General features: G+C 38.0%; 1 protein-coding gene across 4 annotated transcripts in view; it reads right to left on the minus strand.

Annotated features, from left to right (window-relative positions):
* The window catches only part of LOC106062186 (B-cell CLL/lymphoma 9-like protein), a 160,203-nt gene that overhangs the window by 109,148 nt on the left and 30,644 nt on the right, over positions 1-20,411 (minus strand). Inside the window, exon 1 of one of the 4 annotated variants that reach the window (XM_056045252.1) lies at positions 9,071-9,346. The exons of the other annotated variants lie outside the window; for them this stretch is intronic. The gene's annotated coding sequence lies outside the window, so the exon portion shown is untranslated. Of the gene's footprint in view, positions 1-9,070; positions 9,347-20,411 lie in introns of those variants that run through there. 4 annotated transcript variants of the gene reach the window in all.

Raw genomic sequence — 20,411 nt, forward strand, 5'->3', positions numbered from 1 at the left:
TTTTTCTTGTTAAAAAAACACGATTTTACAGGCAGTGATTAGTTATATTAAATAGTAGTCCACGAGCAGAATGTGTTTCCAAATTCGTCATTCTTTGTACCTCATAACTCATCCTAGTGATATGATTGTAGTTATTGACGTTTAATACTCATCATTTCTCATATCAACACATGAAGATATACCGTGACTGATCCCAAACCTTTTGGCCAGACAGAGCGACTTGATACAAGCTTTGTAAAAAAAAAAAAAAATAAATAAACCGTAAAAATAATGGAGAGAAGGCTAAAAAGTCTAAATTAAAATTTTAAAAAAATTAATGCTCTTAGAATTTGTTCACACTTGTATTTCTGAACTTTGAGTTCGCTGGCCATCCCAAACGAATCCACTCCACTTTGGACAGAAGAAGAGCTTAATCATATAAGCGGATTATGGGAGGATTATCTCTCGAACTTAGAAGTTATTTTAACCACTTATATGGTCAGGATCTCAGAGACCTTGGTTCTATTCTTGGCACAAGTATTATTTCAGAATCTCAAAGATCTTGGTTCTGTTCTTGGCACAATTATTATTTCAGGATCTCAAAGATCTTGGTTCTATTATTGGCACAAGTATTTCAGGATCTCAAAGATCTTGGTTCTGTTCTTGGCACAAGTATTTCAGGATCTCAAAGATCTTGGTTCTGTTCTTGGTACAAGTATTATTTCAGAATCTCAAAGATCTTGGTTCTGTTCTTGGCACAAGTATTTCAGGATCTCAAAGATCTTGGTTCTGTTCTTGGTACAAGTATTATTTCAGGATCTCAAAGATCTTGGTTCTGTTCTTGGTAAAAGTATTATTTCAGGATCTCAAAGATCTTGGTTCTATTCTTGGCACAAGTATTATTTCAGAATCTCAAAGATCTTGGTTCTGTTCTTGGTACAAGTATTATTTCAGGATCTCAAAGATCTTGGTTCTGTTCTTGGTAAAAGTATTATTTCAGGATCTCAAAGATCTTGGTTCTATTCTTGGCACAAGTATTATTTCAGAATCTCAAAGATCTTGGTTCTGTTCTTGGCAGAAGTATAAATTCACACTGAGACAGTAGTCAAGGTAAAATTAAAATTAAGAAGACTTAGCTAAAATTGTGAAGTATCATTTCAGACCTTACGATCTATAGGGTAAATGATGAAAAGGTCATCTGTTTCTACATTTAAGGGTTAACAAGGAGGTCATGTGGCCAGCACAATGACCAACCACCCTATTTCCCAAACTAATGTAGCCCGGGTTACACTACCCAACCGCAACGTTGCGCCCAAATGGAAACAGTCGCTAGGGGAGACAACTAGACTAAACGAGACCAATCGTTATATTTAGTTCTTAATATCTAATTCAAATCTATCATTTGAAAGTGATCGTGCTCATCTTACAATGTCTTGATCTAAGGGCATAACGGTAGATTAAGTCTGGCATTAATGACAGTAGATACGGAGGATTCTCTCCTAGACTCGGCCTCCGGCCTCGCCGGGTAGAGTGAGCACCGGCGTGTCTCAAGGAACTGTGATTCTTGCGTTAGTTATTATCTCCACTAAAGACCCAAATGAACATCTCATGGTATTATTGCAACTCAAAGGACGTAAAGCAGAGACAGGCAAATGTTGTAACAGTTGTAGGCTTAAAAAAAAATAAAGATCTAATTCCTTTTGAAAAAATTTTCACAATTTCAACAAAGTGAATCGCATAGAGTTTATCGCTTTGGTTAAAACGAGCAATAGAAAAACGAATACTTTTAAAAAACAAACCTTATCTAAGGGAAAGAACCGCTAATTACTGCCTTTTAGTGAAAATTACAGGGTTTAGCTCCCTTTCTGCTATATAAAACAAAATTAATTAATTAATACAAAAAGATTCACTAAATTGGTAAAATTTTGTATGAATAATTATGCAAAATTTCAACTTTGACCGAGAATGGGAAATAGAAGATAAACATGTCAAAACGCAAAAGGGGGGATTAAATCCATACATACATCTACATTTCTCATTAAGAAGCATTTATTCCCCTTATTTAGATCTCGAGCAAGATAGTTAATCAGCAATAACTAATTAATTATTTAATTAATCGGTTATTTTATTTATTGATTCATGTCTTGTCAGGTTTAATGAATAATTGGGCAAAGTTTTAACTTGATCCGAGAATGGGAAATGGGAGGGGGAAAAAATTGAAACTTTTGACTAGATAGAAGCTTTGTAAAAAAAAAAAAAAAAAAAAAACATTTATCACGAGACAAGTAAAAGGAAACTCTATTTCGTATTTGTATGTTGGGGACTTTTTCCCATTTGGAAAAATTTTTTTAGCTTTTTTTTTTTACCGAGGATTTTTAAAGAGAAGATCTAATTTACTTTACAAAGTTTACTTACTTATTGAAATATTGTTGAAAAAATAATTCTAATATTGACATTTAGCTATCTTAGAACAACACTGTTAATTATGGAGGAATTTTTTCTCTGCAGGTCCAAAAGACTTCAGAAACAACAAAATGACTTTAACCTTCTTTTTTTCTCTTAAAGAACGATCTGTAGATCCAACCGTTGTATTCCATAGTCGATTTTACATGTCATCTATATTAAATGTCATCTATTTTACATGTCATCTAGACCAAGGAAAAGTGGAAACTTTTTTTTAAATGTTAGAAGTAATTACATTTGAAAACAAATTGTCACTTTGTGCCAAAGATTTCAAACAGAAACTCTAATTATCTTTCCTACCGATCGAAATTTGTCTATCAAATAATTGTAACATTGAAATGTGCTATCTAAGAACGTCATTGTAAATATGGAGGAAGTTGTTCTCAGCACACCCAAAAACTTGAGAAGCCGCAAAGCGACGTTAGTCTTCGTTTTTAAAAATCTGACTGTCGCGCTCACAGAAATCATTCGCCTATTAATATTGATACTTTGAAATTCAATTGTTGGATTTAAAAAAAAAGAATTGTGGAGTTCAAAATTCAATTTTAGCCAATTCAGCGCTTATGGATCAAACTGAACGTGTATTAATATTACAACACCAATGGTCTGACTTGATCTAGAGAGGGAAGGTATTTGCATTTTTTTTTTAAAACAAGAAAAATTGATGTAAGGAAGCAGACCCGAACTTGGGGTGTCGGAGCATGTCGGAGCAATTATTAAGAATTGAAAAGGATCCGTTGGGTCCCGCCCTTGCAGATAGATGTCGCAAAGCGATTTCCTCAATTCTGTCAGAAGAGCGCTAAGCTTAGTTCTACAGTAACACCAAATGACTGTGGTACTTAACAAGTTGGGTAAACAAAAAAATAGCTATTAAGATTTGAGCTTGGTCCTGGTTCAAACTTGCCTGGTGTGAGCAGAGCACGGGCTAATAGACTCGGGCTACATCTTTCTCATTTTGTCTATGTAACCTAGACAGTCAGAGAGAGAGAGAGAGAGAGAGAGAGAGAGAGAGAGAGAGAGAGAGAGTGTTTCTTTTGATAATTTTAACTGAAAACAAAAAGTAACTTTATTCATCTAAATTTCAGTTCATTATTATTTAGAGAGAGGGGAAGATTTCAAGGATTAAAACTGTAAAAAAAAACATTTCACTTCACCAAGTGCTATTAGGCCGCGTGTTTAGCCCCAAGCTACGATAGGTATCTCTAGTCTGTAGACACTTGTTCTGAAGGAAACCAATCGTGCAATTAAATAATATCTCCGCCCGAGTGTACCATCTGATATAAAGCTTCACATGGCCTAGAAACTTAACGGGTATTAGGGCTCAGTGAGGCTGATACATTTGTTTCTATACGGGAGTACAGATAGTGCATTGGGAGTACAGACAACGTTCTAGTCGCTTAAGGTTCAACACTTCAAACATATCTTCGGGCGTGGCGCCGAAATTGTTTAAGAAAGACTCCCGCAAATATGAAAGTGTCGAAGCAGCGTAATAATCCGGAAATATCATTCTGAGGTTCCTTCTAAAATTAGTTACTTCAACAAGATATTGACAAAAATTGTGCATCCACTTTAGGTATACAAAAGTTGTGTGTCCCCCTAACTTTTTATTTAAGGTATACAATGCTTTAAAAAAAAAGAAAAAACAACTTGACAATTATACCAATTAGATTAGAACTTATAACATTGTTAACACCTACATAAATAAATTACTGCTTTTATATAGCGCTACTTTCATGCTTATAGCATGCTCAGAGCGCTATGGCCCAATCTCTGGGGAGCGGGTGTCTGGGAGAAGATTTTTGTGCTGCCTTTAGGCGCTCAGTAACTCTGCCCGAGTCGGGTGTCGAACCTCAAGCCCCCTTCATAGGTTGCCAAGCCAAGTTCAAGCGTACTTAGCCTCTCGACCACGCTTCCCACACCTAGTAAAATCTTTCTAGTCCCCCAACCCATATCACTCTAAATGAAAGAATTGACTTTAAAAAACCCGTAAGCAAAGTGTTCTGAATGATAATGACAGTTTTGAAAATATTTTAACCTAAGCCTGAGCAATCAGTCAAACCAATACATAAGCGATAGTAAATACAATAAATATTTAAGCAGATTTGACAAGTCAATGAATATTTCTTTAAACAGACTGGGAGTTACGCAGTGATCCGTTCACATATTTTAAACAACAACATTCGATGCATCTGATTTTCTGTGACCAAAAAAAAAAAAAGCAAACACTTATGTATATATAGTTAAGTATTTAACGTTAGAACATTCGTACAATAACTATGTGAAAAACCAATGCATATTCACGAAGCAGTTCAGGCTAACAAAAGGACTCATGTGTTCCTTGACCAAATGAACACAATTTACAGGAGTTGTGATACATTTGATTTGAAATGGGCGCTCTCCTTCAGGCTGCACAGGCCCATTGTGATTCCCGGAGCTTGTTCCTCAACACCGACAAACACTTGGGGAGAAAATGTCCCCGCTTTAAACAGCGGGCAAAGTTTATTTTATGGACCATAGCCAAGGGATTAACCCCTTCGTCTCAACACCCCCACCCTCAACTCGGCTCAGATAACCCTGTTTCTCTGGCGCAGTGATTCTCAACATTGCCAGCGCGATGATCCAGGAAGAATTCCGACCACAGGCGCACTGACTCATTAAGGCAGGGAAACCAGATTCAGTTCAAAAATTTAAAAAAAATTTGAAATAACAATACACTTCGCTTCTCTGTCCTGTTGTCTTAGTTTGGATCAGTGACAGTGACCAAGGGTTCTCGGACTAGCAAAGGCCCAAGAGACCCCAAGATGTTGAGAACTCTTGCCCAAGGAATCAATACGAAGTGCAGGTTAGCTCAACAGAGCATACGCTTCAAGTGAATACACACACACACATATCGAGTCGAACACAAACACTAAGATGGTGTATTACCCCCGTGGTTCTGAATGACAGATTCAAACAAGGCAGCGAAGTAATATTTGAGAGAGGGAAAAAAAAAAAGAAAAATACAAGGTAAGCCTACGGGGAATGAAAACAGAGAAAAAAAAAGGGGGGGGGGGGAATGGGGGGGGGGGGAGAAGAATGTATTAGATAAGAAAATGCAGCCGGTAGAGTTGACAACAGTCCGTGATATGTGCAGTAGCTAGACACGTTGCCAACTCCGTGATTCTTTATGTGCACAAAGGCGCAAGCTTGGGTTGTGCTCCTTGGTCAAATAAAATAGTCGATCTTTGTGTGTTCCCTACACAGGCAATAAGCCGCGTCTACAAGAACAACTTGCTCATTTTAAACCAACAAAACAACTTTTTTGTACAACAGAGTTAGGTCGGGCGAGCTATATTGTGTGACATTATCTTTCCCATTCCTGTTCACGAGATTTTATTTACGAAATCATGAGCTACCGGTCCTAGATCTAGGTATTCTCTGGCATTGCCTGCAGAGAGATTTTTTTCTAGAGTCACAAAATCACATGCAGTGCCATCAATAGCTATCCATAGTACTGATACTTTAATACATGAATCTTTAGTAATGATACTTTAGTGCATTAATCTTTAGTACTGACACTTTAGTACATCAATCTTTAATACTGACACTTTATTACATCAATCTTTAGTATTGATACTTTAGTACATCAATCATTAGTACTGATACTTTAGTACATCAATCTTTAATACTGATACTTTAGTACATCAATCATTAGTACTGATACTTTACTACACCAATCGTTAGTACTGATACTTTAGTACATCAATCTTTAGTACTGATACTTGAGTACATCAATCTTTAGTACTGATACTTTAGTACATCAATCATTAGTACTGATACTTTAGTACATCAATCTTTAGTACTAATACTTTAGTATATCAATCTTTAGTACTGATACTTCAGTACAACAATCTTTAATATTGATACTTTAGTCCACCAATCGTTAGTACTGGTACTTCAATTCATCAATCTTTAGTACTGATATATCATTTCAATGTCCAATAATTTGAATATGTTTGTAAGAGAAATAATGTTAAAATGTAAATGATTCCAATAAAGTCGACACCAGTAGTTACAATACCAGAGATTAAGAACAACCCCTTTCCCCAATCATCCCACAATGGATGTGGAGAACCCTCCCCACCAAAACAACAAAAATGTTCTTGAAAAAAAAAAAGGGTTTCAGATAAAGTCAAGTTTTTTTTGGGTGAGAAGTTTTAAATGAGAAGAGAGGGTGCTGCTGACAAATGAAGCCCGCCCCCCCCCATCCACCCACACACAAAAGGAAAAGACAAAAGTAAACTAAAACTTCAATTGTATGTTTGATATATCACCTAAATATATTTCGATAATAAAATGTAATAGGATCGAGTCGTTTTCATATCTACTTAACGGTAAATTGTGACAAATGTATGCCCACACTTTGACCTCTCTCACACAGACAGGAAATATTACCAAGCTCTTCTACTCCAAAAGTTTAAACTCCAGACCCATCTACATAGGCACAAGTGCATTCATAAATCTTAACGCTGTCAATTGTACAAAAGTCTATTGGTGTTCAAAACATACAGTCCCGGAACAACAGACTCAGACATTGGAGCACAATGGAGAAATCTGCCCAGGGTTGACTTTAATGAAGCTCAGGGAGAGACGGCCTACAGAGAGTGGGGAGGGCTGTCTGGCTTGGAGAGTCTATACACTGATTGAAAAGAGATTTATTGATAGTGGGAATTAAAGCGTAAAAAAAAAAAAAAAAAGTCGTGTGAAATTAATGTTTTTAAAGTTAATAGAAGATCTTTACATTTATTCTCTTGACACATTACACTAGTATGAGTATGAAAAAACGTGAGTTTTGACAAGTTTATGACTTTAAAGTCGATCTAGTTCTACGGGTAGTTAAAGTTATCAGATGTTTGCAATATCTCGAGGCCCTAACTGAAAGAGGACAAGACGTAATATACAAGGAACAATGCTTGGAACTGGCACTTCAACATGAGGATTGCACCGAGCTCTTGCTGGGAGTATAGACCATGATGACATTAAACTCTCGCTGTGAGTAAAGACCAATATGACATTAAACTCTCGCTGGGAGTATAGACCATGATGACATTAAACTCTTGCTGGGAGTATAGACCATGATGACATTAAACTCTTGCTGGGAGTATAGACCATGATGACATTAAACTCTTGCTGGGAGTATAGACCATGATGACATTAAACTCTTGCTGGGAGTATAGACCATGATGACATTAAACTCTTGCTGTGAGTATAGACCATGATGGCATTAAACTCTCGCTGTGAGTAAAGACCAATATGACATTAAACTCTCGCTGTGAGTATAACATTGAGACCATGATGGCATTAAACTCTCGCTGTGAGTATAACATTGAGACCATGATGACATTATACTCTCGCTGTGAGTAAAGACCAATATGACATTAAACTCTCGCTGTGAGCATAAAATTGAGACCGTGATGACATTAAACTATTGCAGTGTGTATAGCATTGAGGCCATGATGACACCAAGAACTTGCTAGTCACAGCAACTGATCCAGTCAACTGCAAAGTCTTTTAAGTGTAAACTTCAAATAGTCAAGCAAAATGGATCATTTTCTTCAGGGAATAATATTTGTTTACAAATGTGTCAATTTTAAAACTTAGAACAGACGAGGGAATGAACTTTAAAAAGTGTTATACAATTTAAATGGACCTCGTTAACCAAAAAGAACGGTCACGTGATGTCCACGGATAAAACAAAGAAAATTAAGGTCACGTGATATCCATGATTGATTCAAATTAGGTCGTAAGTTGTGTAGAATAGATAGAGAAGCACATGACCCTGACTCATGAGTATTTGTTTACGATTGGTGAATCCATCGATGATGCCTGAATTATTATTGAAAAAAAAAGTCGCCTCCTGGGCAACTGGGCAATAAAAAAAAAAACGTCTATAATAATTGGGCTATAAGCACGTCATTTTTAAACTGGAACACAAACTATTTTTAAGCGAAAAGAATTCAATCCTAGTGTAAGAGAGTGTACAAATTAAGCACAGGCAGATTTACACAACCCTCGCACTCAACCCTCGCTAAATGTGTCAAGTCAAATTGCCCTTTCAGACCTTGCGATCTATAGGGCAGATAATGTTAAGGTCATCTGTTTCTTTGGCCAACGGTTAATGAACAGGGTCTCCTGTGGTCAGCTAAACGACCAACCGTACCTATTAAAGCTGGGTGGACTCAGGGGCGCCCTAAAAATCCCGACATTCAAAATCACAGTCTTCAATGAGATTCGAACCAGGGCCCCAGGTTTGGAAGCCAAGCGCTTAACCACTCAGCCAGCGCGCCCCCTCCGCTAAATGTGTAATCTCGAGAAATAGTCGCGCTCAATCAGCCTGCACTATCTTACACACACAGACATTTGAAGAGAACAATAATGTACAAATGTAATAATGTACTGTTCTTGCGCTATCAAAGGCTGCACAATATCCTTTCAAATAGGCAAAAAGCATGTTTAAATCTAAATATTATAATCGCCACCAATAAAATGACTAGATTTTAAAAGGATTCCAAACTAACTTAGAGCTATTTCCATGAGCAACAAACCAAAGCGTACCCGCAATCCAAACAAAACACTTGACACTATTTACCTTTTACATTGGAAAAAAACGATTGAGGTCGTAGAATGCAGAGTAATTCACACACAAACGAAACCAGTCACAACATAATGGCGGCGCAAGAGTCGACTCTCCCAAAGGAAGCAACAGAGTGGCAGAGACCAACAATCCGTGTCGTGAAAGGTACAAATAAATAATAAGAGAAAAAAAAAGCAGGAACATAAACACCTCAATAGAGTTGCGGATATTTCTGGGGAGTTGTCCAAGTCACTCCATTCCCCCTTTGTCTGAGCGGGGCGTCTCTCTGTTTTAATAATGCTCGAGTACAACTCTAAAAATCGTTGACACTTTCAACTGTACTGTAAATCTTTCTGATAAGACAGTGATCCCCTCCCAGACTGGTGCGATTCAAGTCGCTTCTTTGCCGTGGCTCTAACTGGGAATACCTCGTGGTGACTTCATGAAAACATTTGGGAATCCCTGTGATAAGAGAAAACCCACGTGGCGGCTGAAGGCAAGTTTTGAAGAAATCAAAGAGCACAGGGTGGCGTAATCCACTGGCAATCGTCTGCTACAGAATGTATTAGATCTAGGTCTTGCATTTGTGCAACACTGATAGGATTCAACAATGTTTCACATATGCACACATAGTTACTACCAAATGAACCCGCACATTGACTGCTATGCTCTCTCCGATTAATATCTAACAAGCTAGTAATACACATTTAAATAAAAACAAAAACACCAACAAAACAGAACAAAGTAATCGAACACGTTTTTTGCATTAACTTTACAACCCCAGACGTACGAGTATACATTTACACTGGACAAGGTGTATGGCTTATCAATTGCCTATTTTCAGAAAGTCGAAAGGAGAAGCCTAACTGTGTGTTGGTGTTTGCTCTATTCCAGAAAAATAAAGTAGAATGTAAAAGTTTGTATTAATGTCCTTTATAGACATCAATAACGTCTGACCAATCTTAATGTAACTTGGCATGAACGTGCCTTAGATAATAGCGGTGATCTTAGGAGATGTCAAGTTGCCTTACAGCAAGAGAGCTTACTAGATTTAGGCAAATGAGGCATTTGACATAGATTTTAACTATTATAACAACATAGATGTCTTGTATTATATAACAAAACAAAAACAGAACAAAAAAGCCCGAGCAAAGACGGGTAAAAAACCATAGCTAGTTACATATAAAGTAACTTCCTGCTAGATCTACATATCTAGATTTAAATCTAGACTCTATGGTGTCTATAACTACATTACAAATGATTTTTTTAAATGTTAGAAAGTGTATACCTTGATATTTGTAGTGATTCGCGACAAGCAACAATGAACGCGTGAGAGTACTCTCTAATCTCGAATAAAATCTACAATGTTAAGACGTCAGCCATATTTGACAAAATTTGTCCCGGAGTCATTAAAAAAAAAATGATTGCAAAGAATATATTGCTCCTTGATGTTCGGCGCCAAATCTGGGGAATGTGGAAATTGTGTTTTAAAAATGAAGAACACAAGTTTTCTTTCGAGATTAGCAAATTCACAAAATGCTAAACGATCATGTTGGATTTTTCTTTTCCTTATCGGTATTGATAGTGTACTAAAATGTGAGAATAGAAATCATCTCACTGGCCTGTCTCTATATTTCTGTCTCAGTGCATACAACCAAACAATCTAGGCACAATTAAATCACACCACAAAGGGAATTAGGGGGCGCGGTAACTGATCGGTAAAGTGCTTGACTTTAGAACCGGGGTTCGAATCCTGGTGAAGACCGGGATTTTTAATTTCTGGAGCTTCGGGCGCCTCTGAGTCCACCCAGCTCTAATGGGTACCTGACATTGGTTGGGGAAAAGTAAGGCGGGTGGTCGTTATGCTGGCCACACGACACCCTCGTTAATCGTAGCTCACAGAAACAGATGACCTTTACCTTTACATTATCTGCCCTATAAACCACAAGGTCTGAAAGGGGAACTTTACTTTACAAATGTGCTTTACAAAGGGAATTAATTGTAATGTAGAGAAAAAATAAAGCAACGAGCAGACCACAAACTTTCGGTGAGAAAACAAACTCTGCACTTCTGTAATGTGAAGACGAAACATCAAGTTCACATCCCATCATTAATGAGCAAAGAGATTAACTTGAACCAATCCTAGAACTAACACTTTTACCAGGCCTAAAATGAACGAACAGGTTACACCTAGGACATTGAACGATTGATTCAAGTCCACAATTAGAAAACAGGAGTCAACAATTGAATAAATTACTATTATTTTGCTTTCCTCTATGACAGTGAATGCGAAATGCGTGGCGTCTGGGTTGATCTTTATAGCGCTTACTGTGGGAGGGGGGGGGGGGCAGTCTGTTACGCCGTCCTCCTTTAAGCTTGTCAAAGAAGATTGCCTTCGGCATGCGGTCGTCTCCCAGGTGAGATAGGCGTCCACACGGGTCTCCAGCATAGTTATTAGTAATGTAGTAATGCAGTCTTGCCAGCGCATGTTCATCAGGGTGCATCTTTGATGGGAGCGTTTTAGGAGCCTTAAATGCCTTCGATAGAAAACCCAGATCTCGGAGCCATACAAATGTGTCAGCAGATGGCCTCTGAAAGTGACAGTTGGAGAGCCTTAACAAAGGTTGCGGGACATACATTTGAGATCCAAAGGAAAGCCCTCATTGAAGACAGGCACAGAAGACAAAAAGAAAACTCAAATAGACCGCTGGCGGACAACGGTTTTGTCTGCACGAGGTGCGGAAAAAATATGCAGGCCGCAAATGGGTTTGCGTAGTTATGTGAAACAATGCAATCGAAAACATTGCCTTTATAATTTGGACAAAAAGCACAAAAAGGAGTTAATTAAAGAAAAAACAAATGCAAACGAATATGCAAATAAAGTAGTAATAAATACTAACATATTGATTGGTCTAGATCAGTGGTCTTCAACCTTTTTTGGCCTACCGCCCCCTTTTCGAATTTTTTCTTTAAAAAAAATCCGCCAGCGCCCCCCTCTAAGAAAAACTGTTATAAAGAACCGTGAGAAGCAAATTTGAACAAAATATCATCTATCTATTAATTGTTATGCTGTCAATAACACTTATCCCGCTTGGGAGACGACCGCATGCCAAAGGCGATTGTTGTGAACTCCTTGGCCTATGACTGACGAGCTTTGAGGAGGACTGAGTTACAGAGGTGTCCCCCTCCCCGGTGAACGCTATAAAGATTTATTCATTTCGCTCTCACTGGCATAGAGGAAAGTACCTGGCAGCATTCTCTGGCAGCAGATAGCCTCTGAGAGAAACAGTTCGAGAGCTCTTACAAAAACTGCGGGACAAACATTTGATACTCAAAGAAAAGCCATTATTGAAGACAGGCGCAAAAGGCGGAAAGAAAACTTAAATAGAACACCAGCATACAAAGGCTTTGTCTGCATAAATTTCGGGAAAATATGTAGGTCGCAGTTGGGTTTGCGTAGTTATGTGAAACTCTGGACTAAGCAGTAATCTTCGAAATTAAAGGCAAAAAAAAAAGCAGCCAATATTATCATTATGCAAAAACTTATGTCAAATAATTTGCAGAGATTACACACAAAAATTAATTGTAAAGACTTTCTTTCAAATCCTAAGAATAGTCTCCGTTTAAATTTTTGACTATTAGGGCCTACTGTTTTTAGGTTTAATTGTAAATATATTTATTTTTTTAATATAAATATTATTATTGCTGAATTCACTACAAAATGAAATTAAGCTAACCTTGTGCTTCCTGCAGTCTGACAATATTAGAAATTTCAAGCTTTAAGTTAGCCAAGGCAAGGCGAAGGTCTTCTCTAGTCGCTACATCCTGTCTATTTCTTTGCTTATTCATTAACTTTGTTACGTACTAAATCTAGGTTAACCATGTAGGTTTACTGAAAAGCTTAAACATAATTCCTATTTCGACCACAGTTTTGGAATTTTACTGAAACATTTAAATTCAGCCACATCTCTGTTGTGCCTCAGGGACGTAGCTAGGAATTTCCATTGTTTGGAGGGCCAGGGGGCTTGACATCTTTGGGGGCCGCTGCATTTTGCGTAATATTTAATTTAATTAATTAAAAAAGCACTAATTTGACCCCCCCTCTTAAATGGGGGCCCGGTGGATCTTCAAATTTCCCCCCTCCCCCCCCCCACCCTAGCTAAGCCACTGTGAGCCTCCTATGTTTACATTCTTTTTACTGAAGACATAGTTTTGTCATTTTTTCATGCAACTCGATTTGAACGTCAGTAACAGATGTTTAATAATTGTCATTTATATATATATATACTTTTAATTTTAGAAGCGAATCTTAATTTCTTCATAGAGCATTGTTATGTGAATTGCATAGATATCGGTGTCCTTGGGCAGTAATTCATTTGTCCACAAACAAGTTATGTGAGAGTGTAAAACTCTTTGAAATAGATTTAATTCCTCGATAAAAGAGAAAATGATATGATCAATGACAGTCAATTTCTTTCCTAGCAGTCGGAGGTTCGTTTCATTCACTTGTGTTAGATGCCTAGCATGGAAAACATTTTTTTAGCCTGCTTTAAGTCATCGCCAACTGTTGAATCTTCCTGTTTCTCAAAAAAAATAATTATTCAAGAGCTTAAAAAAACGAGCCATAACAATTAACAAACCCCTTTCGAAATCCAGCGAACTTCAGTTTACAACAAGAGTCTAACACCTTTTTCATCATTTGTTTTTACAGTTTTATAATTAAATTCAAATAGAAATGAAATTGCGGGCTAAACTTTTCTTGTGTATCATAACTCACAATGTGAATAGTAAATAGATTTGTTCTTTATTCTATATTACCTATAAAGTCATTGTAGCGTCCAACCACTGATGGTTTCCTATGTGTCCTCAGAAGCTACATAACTAGACAATTTTGAAATAATATTTCATCTCTAACAGAAAAAAAAGTATTTTTGTGTTACATATGTTTTAAAATAAATTTAGTTTTAATCAATTTTTCAACAATATTATAAGAATTTTCAAAAAGCTATGCATTTTTCTAAGAGGCCACTAAAGCATATCCTGCTTTGGCGTTTTTTGTTTTTAATATTGTTTTAATTGTAGATTTTTATAATTGTTCGTGAATATTCTTAAATTATATCTGGATATCGCTATATGTTCGTGAAGCCGACTTGGTTTCATAACCTCATCTGAAAATGCGATCAAAGTAGAACATTTTTTTTCTAGTGGAAATTCACTAAATCTCAAGGAAATATGACATGACATACCAGTGAGTTTTCGTAACAACATTTTATCAATGTTTTTTGTTTTTAAAAAGTTAAATTATTCTATTAAATGTTACCTGTATTGTTTTTTTTTTTTGCAATTAACATTTACATATCAATATATTGACATATGTAGATAAAATAAACTCTAATCTAAAAGGCGTATTACCTACTTTGTTTATCAAATCTTAAACGTTTATACGCGCCAGATCCAAGGACAATAAATACTCTCCAATCACAGTAAAAGAGTAAGAATTTTAAAATTAAAAATGGGATTCCCGAACTCCTTTTCTAACGCTGTTTCTGTTCTTAAATTAGAAGCAAGTTATTTATAATTTGTCTATATTTAGTTTCCCAGCTTAAATGTTGTAGAATTTTTAAATTTATTTTGTTTCAGAGCACCTTAAATTTCTTCTTTCCGCCTTTATGTCCAGCGCCCCCTTACCGCCCCATTTTGTGATCAGCGCCCCCCTACCACCCCTTTGGCTCTCAGCGCCCCCCAAAATCTCGAAAACGCCCCCTAGGGGGCGATATCGCCCCCGTTGAAGACCACTGGTCTAGATTCTAAATCTAGTCGTTCTGTGCCGAATAAATATATAAAATCAGCTTCGTCTATCATCTCGACTATAGTGTAAACATATATACACAATAAGTGGTAAGCCAAAATACAGTCTTGGACTTAGCGCATTTTCTCAACTTTTGTTTTTACAAAGCTTATAGTAACTTTTTTTAAAACTCTCTTTGTCTAGTGCAATGTTTGTACACGTTATTTCTCCCAGGCCCATTCTCGGATCAAGTTAAAAACACGAATCAGTCCAATAATTAACCAGGTAGTTATTAACCATTGGTTATTTATCATTTTCTTTAGTATTGAAAATGGGAACTAAATGCTGGATGTGGATGTCTACGTGGAGTTATTTGTGCACCCTTTTACCTCCCACTTCCCATCCTCGGATCAAGTTGAAATTTGACATGAAATTATTCATAGAGGACGAAAAAGAAAAAATCTATTTTAAAAAATGAAACACTTTTTTATTTATTTATTTTATATAGAAAAAGGAGTTTATTCCTGCCACACTGGGATATATGGCAGTGAGTTTGCAGTTCTTCCCTTAAACAACCCCCCCCCCTTTTAAATATTTTGCTTGTGTTTTCATCTGTAGTCTTTCCTTTTTGAATGAGGAGCAAAGGTTGTTGTTTTTGTGTTTTTTTAACGTTCTACCTTTGCTAGTAACCAATTAAATTCTCTTTTCCAGAAACGTCTGTATTTCATAAGTGTTAGTACTGCTGAACACTAATGGTACTATTCTAATCCATCTCTCTAAGATTAGTCGGTGATAATCAACATGTACACGAGCTTCACTCAGTATCTCACAGAGACCGGAGAAGAACAAACAAAATAATCTGTTGCTTTTCGAGTCCCCTGATGATTTCAACGAGCGTTTATTCTTTTTACTGCTTAGCTGTAGGATCTGTATGTGTCAAGGAAAAATTGCCTGCTGTTCAGCACTGCCATACTGGGTTTTTATAACCAGACCCCAAAGATCTTTGAAAGATACGTTAATGCAACTATTCAAACAAAACCAGCCACGGATGATGCTGCATACGAGTTTGGTGACTATTTAGATCTAGATCCAAACACACGTACGTGTAATTCCCCTTCTTTTTATTTCTCTCTGGTAGATTATACAAATAATGTGCAAAGGAATAACCCCAGACTTAGCACTTTTGTTGCTGCACCAATCACCTTACCCCTCCCCCCTCCCCCCACACGGCAAACTAATACATCAACAGTAGGAATCACTGTAATTAGATCCACTTGGAAACAGAAGAGAGAACAAAAATATCTCCAAATGTCAAGGGAGAGAATCAAACATTCCATTATAAATCCACGAAGATCCACCCTGCTCCTTGGTAATCCCCCTTTCCTCCAAAACAAAAGTTGTTGTTTTTTGTGTTGTTTTTTTAAGGCGACACCGAGAGAGGTTCTCAAAGAATGACGGCGTGGTCACAAGACCGCAAGTGTCATTGTCTCCTTGCACGCTGTGCTGATCTAGAAGAAAATGAGAGAAACCCTGAAGATAAAACTAGGCAGGTCTAAAGTTATGGTATGAGAATAGATACTGACACCTTAGAAGTTATACTATCCACACAAACACCTACAAATTCACGCCACTCCACACTTTGTAAGTCTTTTTCATCTAAAGCCGACAGGCAGAAAAGTGCAGACCAAAATAATTGCGGGACCTTTGGAAACCGAAAACAAAACAATACTTGCACAAAATAATGAGCGCGGGGTCGGGCACCACTAGTCGCTGCCCCGGACACTCAATGACAGCCCTTGTTGACTTTTTAGGTTTTATAACGTAAATATATCTTTTTTGCTTCAAAAAACAAAACAAAAACAAATTCAAATGCATTTTTTATTAGGTGGGAGGGAGAGATTCCCTTGTCCTTTTTTTTTTATAAACATGCTCGATGTCAATACACTTAATACATTCTATTGTTTAAATTAACCAATTAACGTACACTACTATTGAATTGATCTATTAGTGTACACTACTATTAAATTGATCTATTAGTGTACACTACTATTAAATTGATCTATTAGTGTACACTACTATTCAATTGATCTATTAGTGTACACTACTATTCAATTGATCTATTAGTGTACACTACTATTAAATTGATCTATTAGTGTACACTACTATTCAATTGATCTATTAGTGTACACTACTATTAAATTGATCTATTAGTGTACACTACTATTCAATTGATCTATTAGTGTACACTACTATTAAATTGATCTATTAGTGTACACTACTATTCAATTGAAGGTCAGATGTGGCAGTCCTGACTGAGAGTGAGAAGAAAATTCCAAAGGAAAGTTTGCTCTAGCAGACTCGTAAAACATGAGCCAAAGAGCTGGCAGTGCGCTCCTGACCTTGATGTAAACTGCTCACTGTATCAATGCCGTCAAAACGACTTCACCTCCGTCAGGCTTTAACAACCACATTAGAATTCAAGAAAAAAAAATGTTTAGAGCTTCAACTGGCGAGAGCTATGAGAGGTGCAGATAGCACTGCAGTGATCACAAATCCCTATTAATATTAATAAGTTTTTAGGTCCGAAATATATGTAAGAGTGCATATTTCATATACTACGTAGACCCAGCTGTGACCTATATATTTTGTCAATCTTACGTAGACCCATACGCTGCTGACCAGATGGAACCGTCCAAAATAAAGCAATCGGCATGAAAATCTTGGTAAGTGGTCAATTAATGAATCTCTTTTCTGATGGCATACATTACTAAAGAAACTAATGTGCGTGACTGGATTTGACATTGTGTTCCAAGTTTAGTTCATTTTTTCAGCAGATGTGTTCGTGTATCTTATGTACGAACCTGTACCCTATTTGGGGTCAACGAGAACACGCTCAATGTGATACGTCTCCGTGACTCGATTCACAAGAAGTCCTATAGCATTTGATTTTTTTTTTTTTTTTTTTGATTTGAGGCACATCGGCACAATTTAGGCCATGTCGTGCCTGCAGTCCCTTAAGGACTACTCTCTCTCTAAACAACAAGGGCCAGATTCTATACAGTCATATAATTAAAATCAAGGTCTATTCACAGTTAAAATAGTAAAGGTAGTAAAAATTTAAATATTTGGTAAAAATCTAATGTAAATAGTGCATGTTCACAAATTCAGAAATCACATCTTCGTAGATAGCCCCACTTCCCGAATAAAGCCCAGTACCTTCCCAGGGTCGACATTATTAAATAGTGTTTTTAGATTAGTGGCTCTAAAATATTTCGCCCTGACATCCTGGTATCTGGGGCAATCAACGAGGACATGTTCCACGGTGAGGCGAGAGTCACAGTACTCGCAAAGTGGGGGCTCCTCTCTCTTCAGTACAAAAGAGTGCGTGATGTAGGTGTGGCCAATCCTAAGTCTGGACATGGTTGTGCTACCACGCCTTGTCAGACCCTTAGATGTGGGCCGCCACCTGACATCCGCCACAATCTGCCTGAGTTTACTGTGAGTCTCAGCCTCCCATCGGTTCTGCCACTCTCGATAGGTGGCAGAGGCAATACTTTGTCTCAGGTCCGAGTAGGGAATTTGGGTTCCTGACACCGCATGATTTAGGGCTCTCTTTGCTTCTCTGTCTGCGGCTTCGTTTCCCTCAATGCCAACATGGGAGGGGACCCAGATGAAGGTGACATCCCTACGGTCGGCTGTTATTAGGTCCAACAGCTTCAGGCTCTTATGTACCAATGGGATGTCAGTCTTCATCCGCCCCAAAGCTTGCAATGCAGATTTGGAGTCGGAGCAGATTATAAATTTACTCCTTTCTGATGCTTTTACGGCCATAAGTGCAAGCAATATTGCGTGCAATTCGGCCGTAAAGATGGAGCAGCCATCGGGGAGTCTACGGGAGATTGTTTTGTTCCGAAAGGAGCAGGCACACGCGACCTTTCCCTCCATTTTGGATCCGTCTGTGTAGATGGTGCCACAATCTCCGTAGCTCTCCTGCAGTTCCCTAAAGTGGACTTGTAGTATGCTTGGGTCTGTATTTTCTTTTTTGAAATTAAGGAGGGATAAATTTAATTTGGGTTTATTCATTAGCCAAGGATGATTCTGAGGGGTTTCTATTTTAGAGATTTGGTCAATGGGTGGGGTTAAATTTTGGATGGGTTCTCTCATTCGAAGGCCCAACGGCCTATGACGTTAGGCCTTCGATTGTATAATTCTACCTCTGTGGGGTTAAATATGGAGTCAAAAGCAGGGATCGTGGGGTTGGATTTTAGCTTGACTATATACTGCATTGCAAGCTTTTTCATTCTTATATCCATGGGGAGTTCTCCAGCCTCCACATGGAGACTTGGGATAGGTGATGTACGAAACGCGCCGAGACAGAGACGCAGGGCAGCATTTTGTATTGGTTCCAGTATTTTTAGGTACGGCTTCCTTCCTGCTCCATATATTATGGATCCGTAGTCTAGCTTGGATCGAATTAGACTCCGATAGAGCAGCAGCAAGGTATCTCTGTCAGCTCCCCGGTCCGTATGGCTGAGTACTCTTAGTATGTTTAATGACTTTTGGCATTTCTTCTTAAGTTCCTTAATGTGGGGGAGAAAATTAAATTTGGAATCTAAGGTGAGGCCTAAAAATTTTGTAGTTTTCACGACAGGGATCTTCTTTTTGTGTATAAATAGTTCAGGGTCTGGGTGGAGTCCCCTTAGATTACAAAAATGCATACTAACTGTTTTGGAGTCTGAGAATTTGAAACCATTATAGTTTGCCCAACCCTGAATTTTGTTTAAACATAACTGTAATTTTCTTTCTAAGGTGTTCATGTTTTTCCCATAAGTAAGAATGACAAAGTCATCAACATACAAAGAGCACTCTATGCCAGGGGACAGCGCATTTATGATGCTATTTATTTTAATGTTGAACAGGGTGACTGACAGAATGCTGCCCTGGGATACACCCATTTCCTGGTCATGAGTGTCAGAAGCGGAGTTGCCCACTCGAACCTGAAATTTTCGGTCTTTCAGAAATTCCTCCACAAAACGGGGGAGGTGTCCCTTAAGCCCCATAAGCGCCAGGTCACGTAGAATGCCATGTTTCCAGGTTGTGTCATAGGCCTTTTCTATATCGAAGAATACAGCTACTAGATGTTCTCTTCTGAGTAATGCATTTCTAATATAAGCTTCCAGCCTTACCAGGTGGTCAGTTGTTGTCCGCCCCTGCCGGAATCCGCACTGGTAGTTTGAGATCACTTTATTCCTTTCCAGGTACCAGACCAGCCTACTGTTAATCATTCTTTCCATGGTTTTGCAGATGCAGCTTGTTAGTGCTATTGGTCGATAGTTAGCTGGGTCAGAGCCGTCTCTTCCCGGTTTAGGTATCGGTATAACTGTGGCTTTCCTCCAGCTGTTTGGGAAAGCGCCTGTTTGCCACACACAGTTATAGACCCCTAGCAGGACTGCCAATGAGGGTTCGGGAAGGTGCTTGAGGAACTGGTAATGGATTTCGTCTTCTCCAGGCGCTGTGTCATGTGACTTGTCCAGCGATTCCCTCAGTTCCTCAAGCGAGAACGGTTTG

This window comes from Biomphalaria glabrata, chromosome 10 (assembly GCF_947242115.1).
Source record: "Biomphalaria glabrata chromosome 10, xgBioGlab47.1, whole genome shotgun sequence".
Lineage (NCBI taxonomy): Eukaryota > Metazoa > Mollusca > Gastropoda > Planorbidae > Biomphalaria > Biomphalaria glabrata.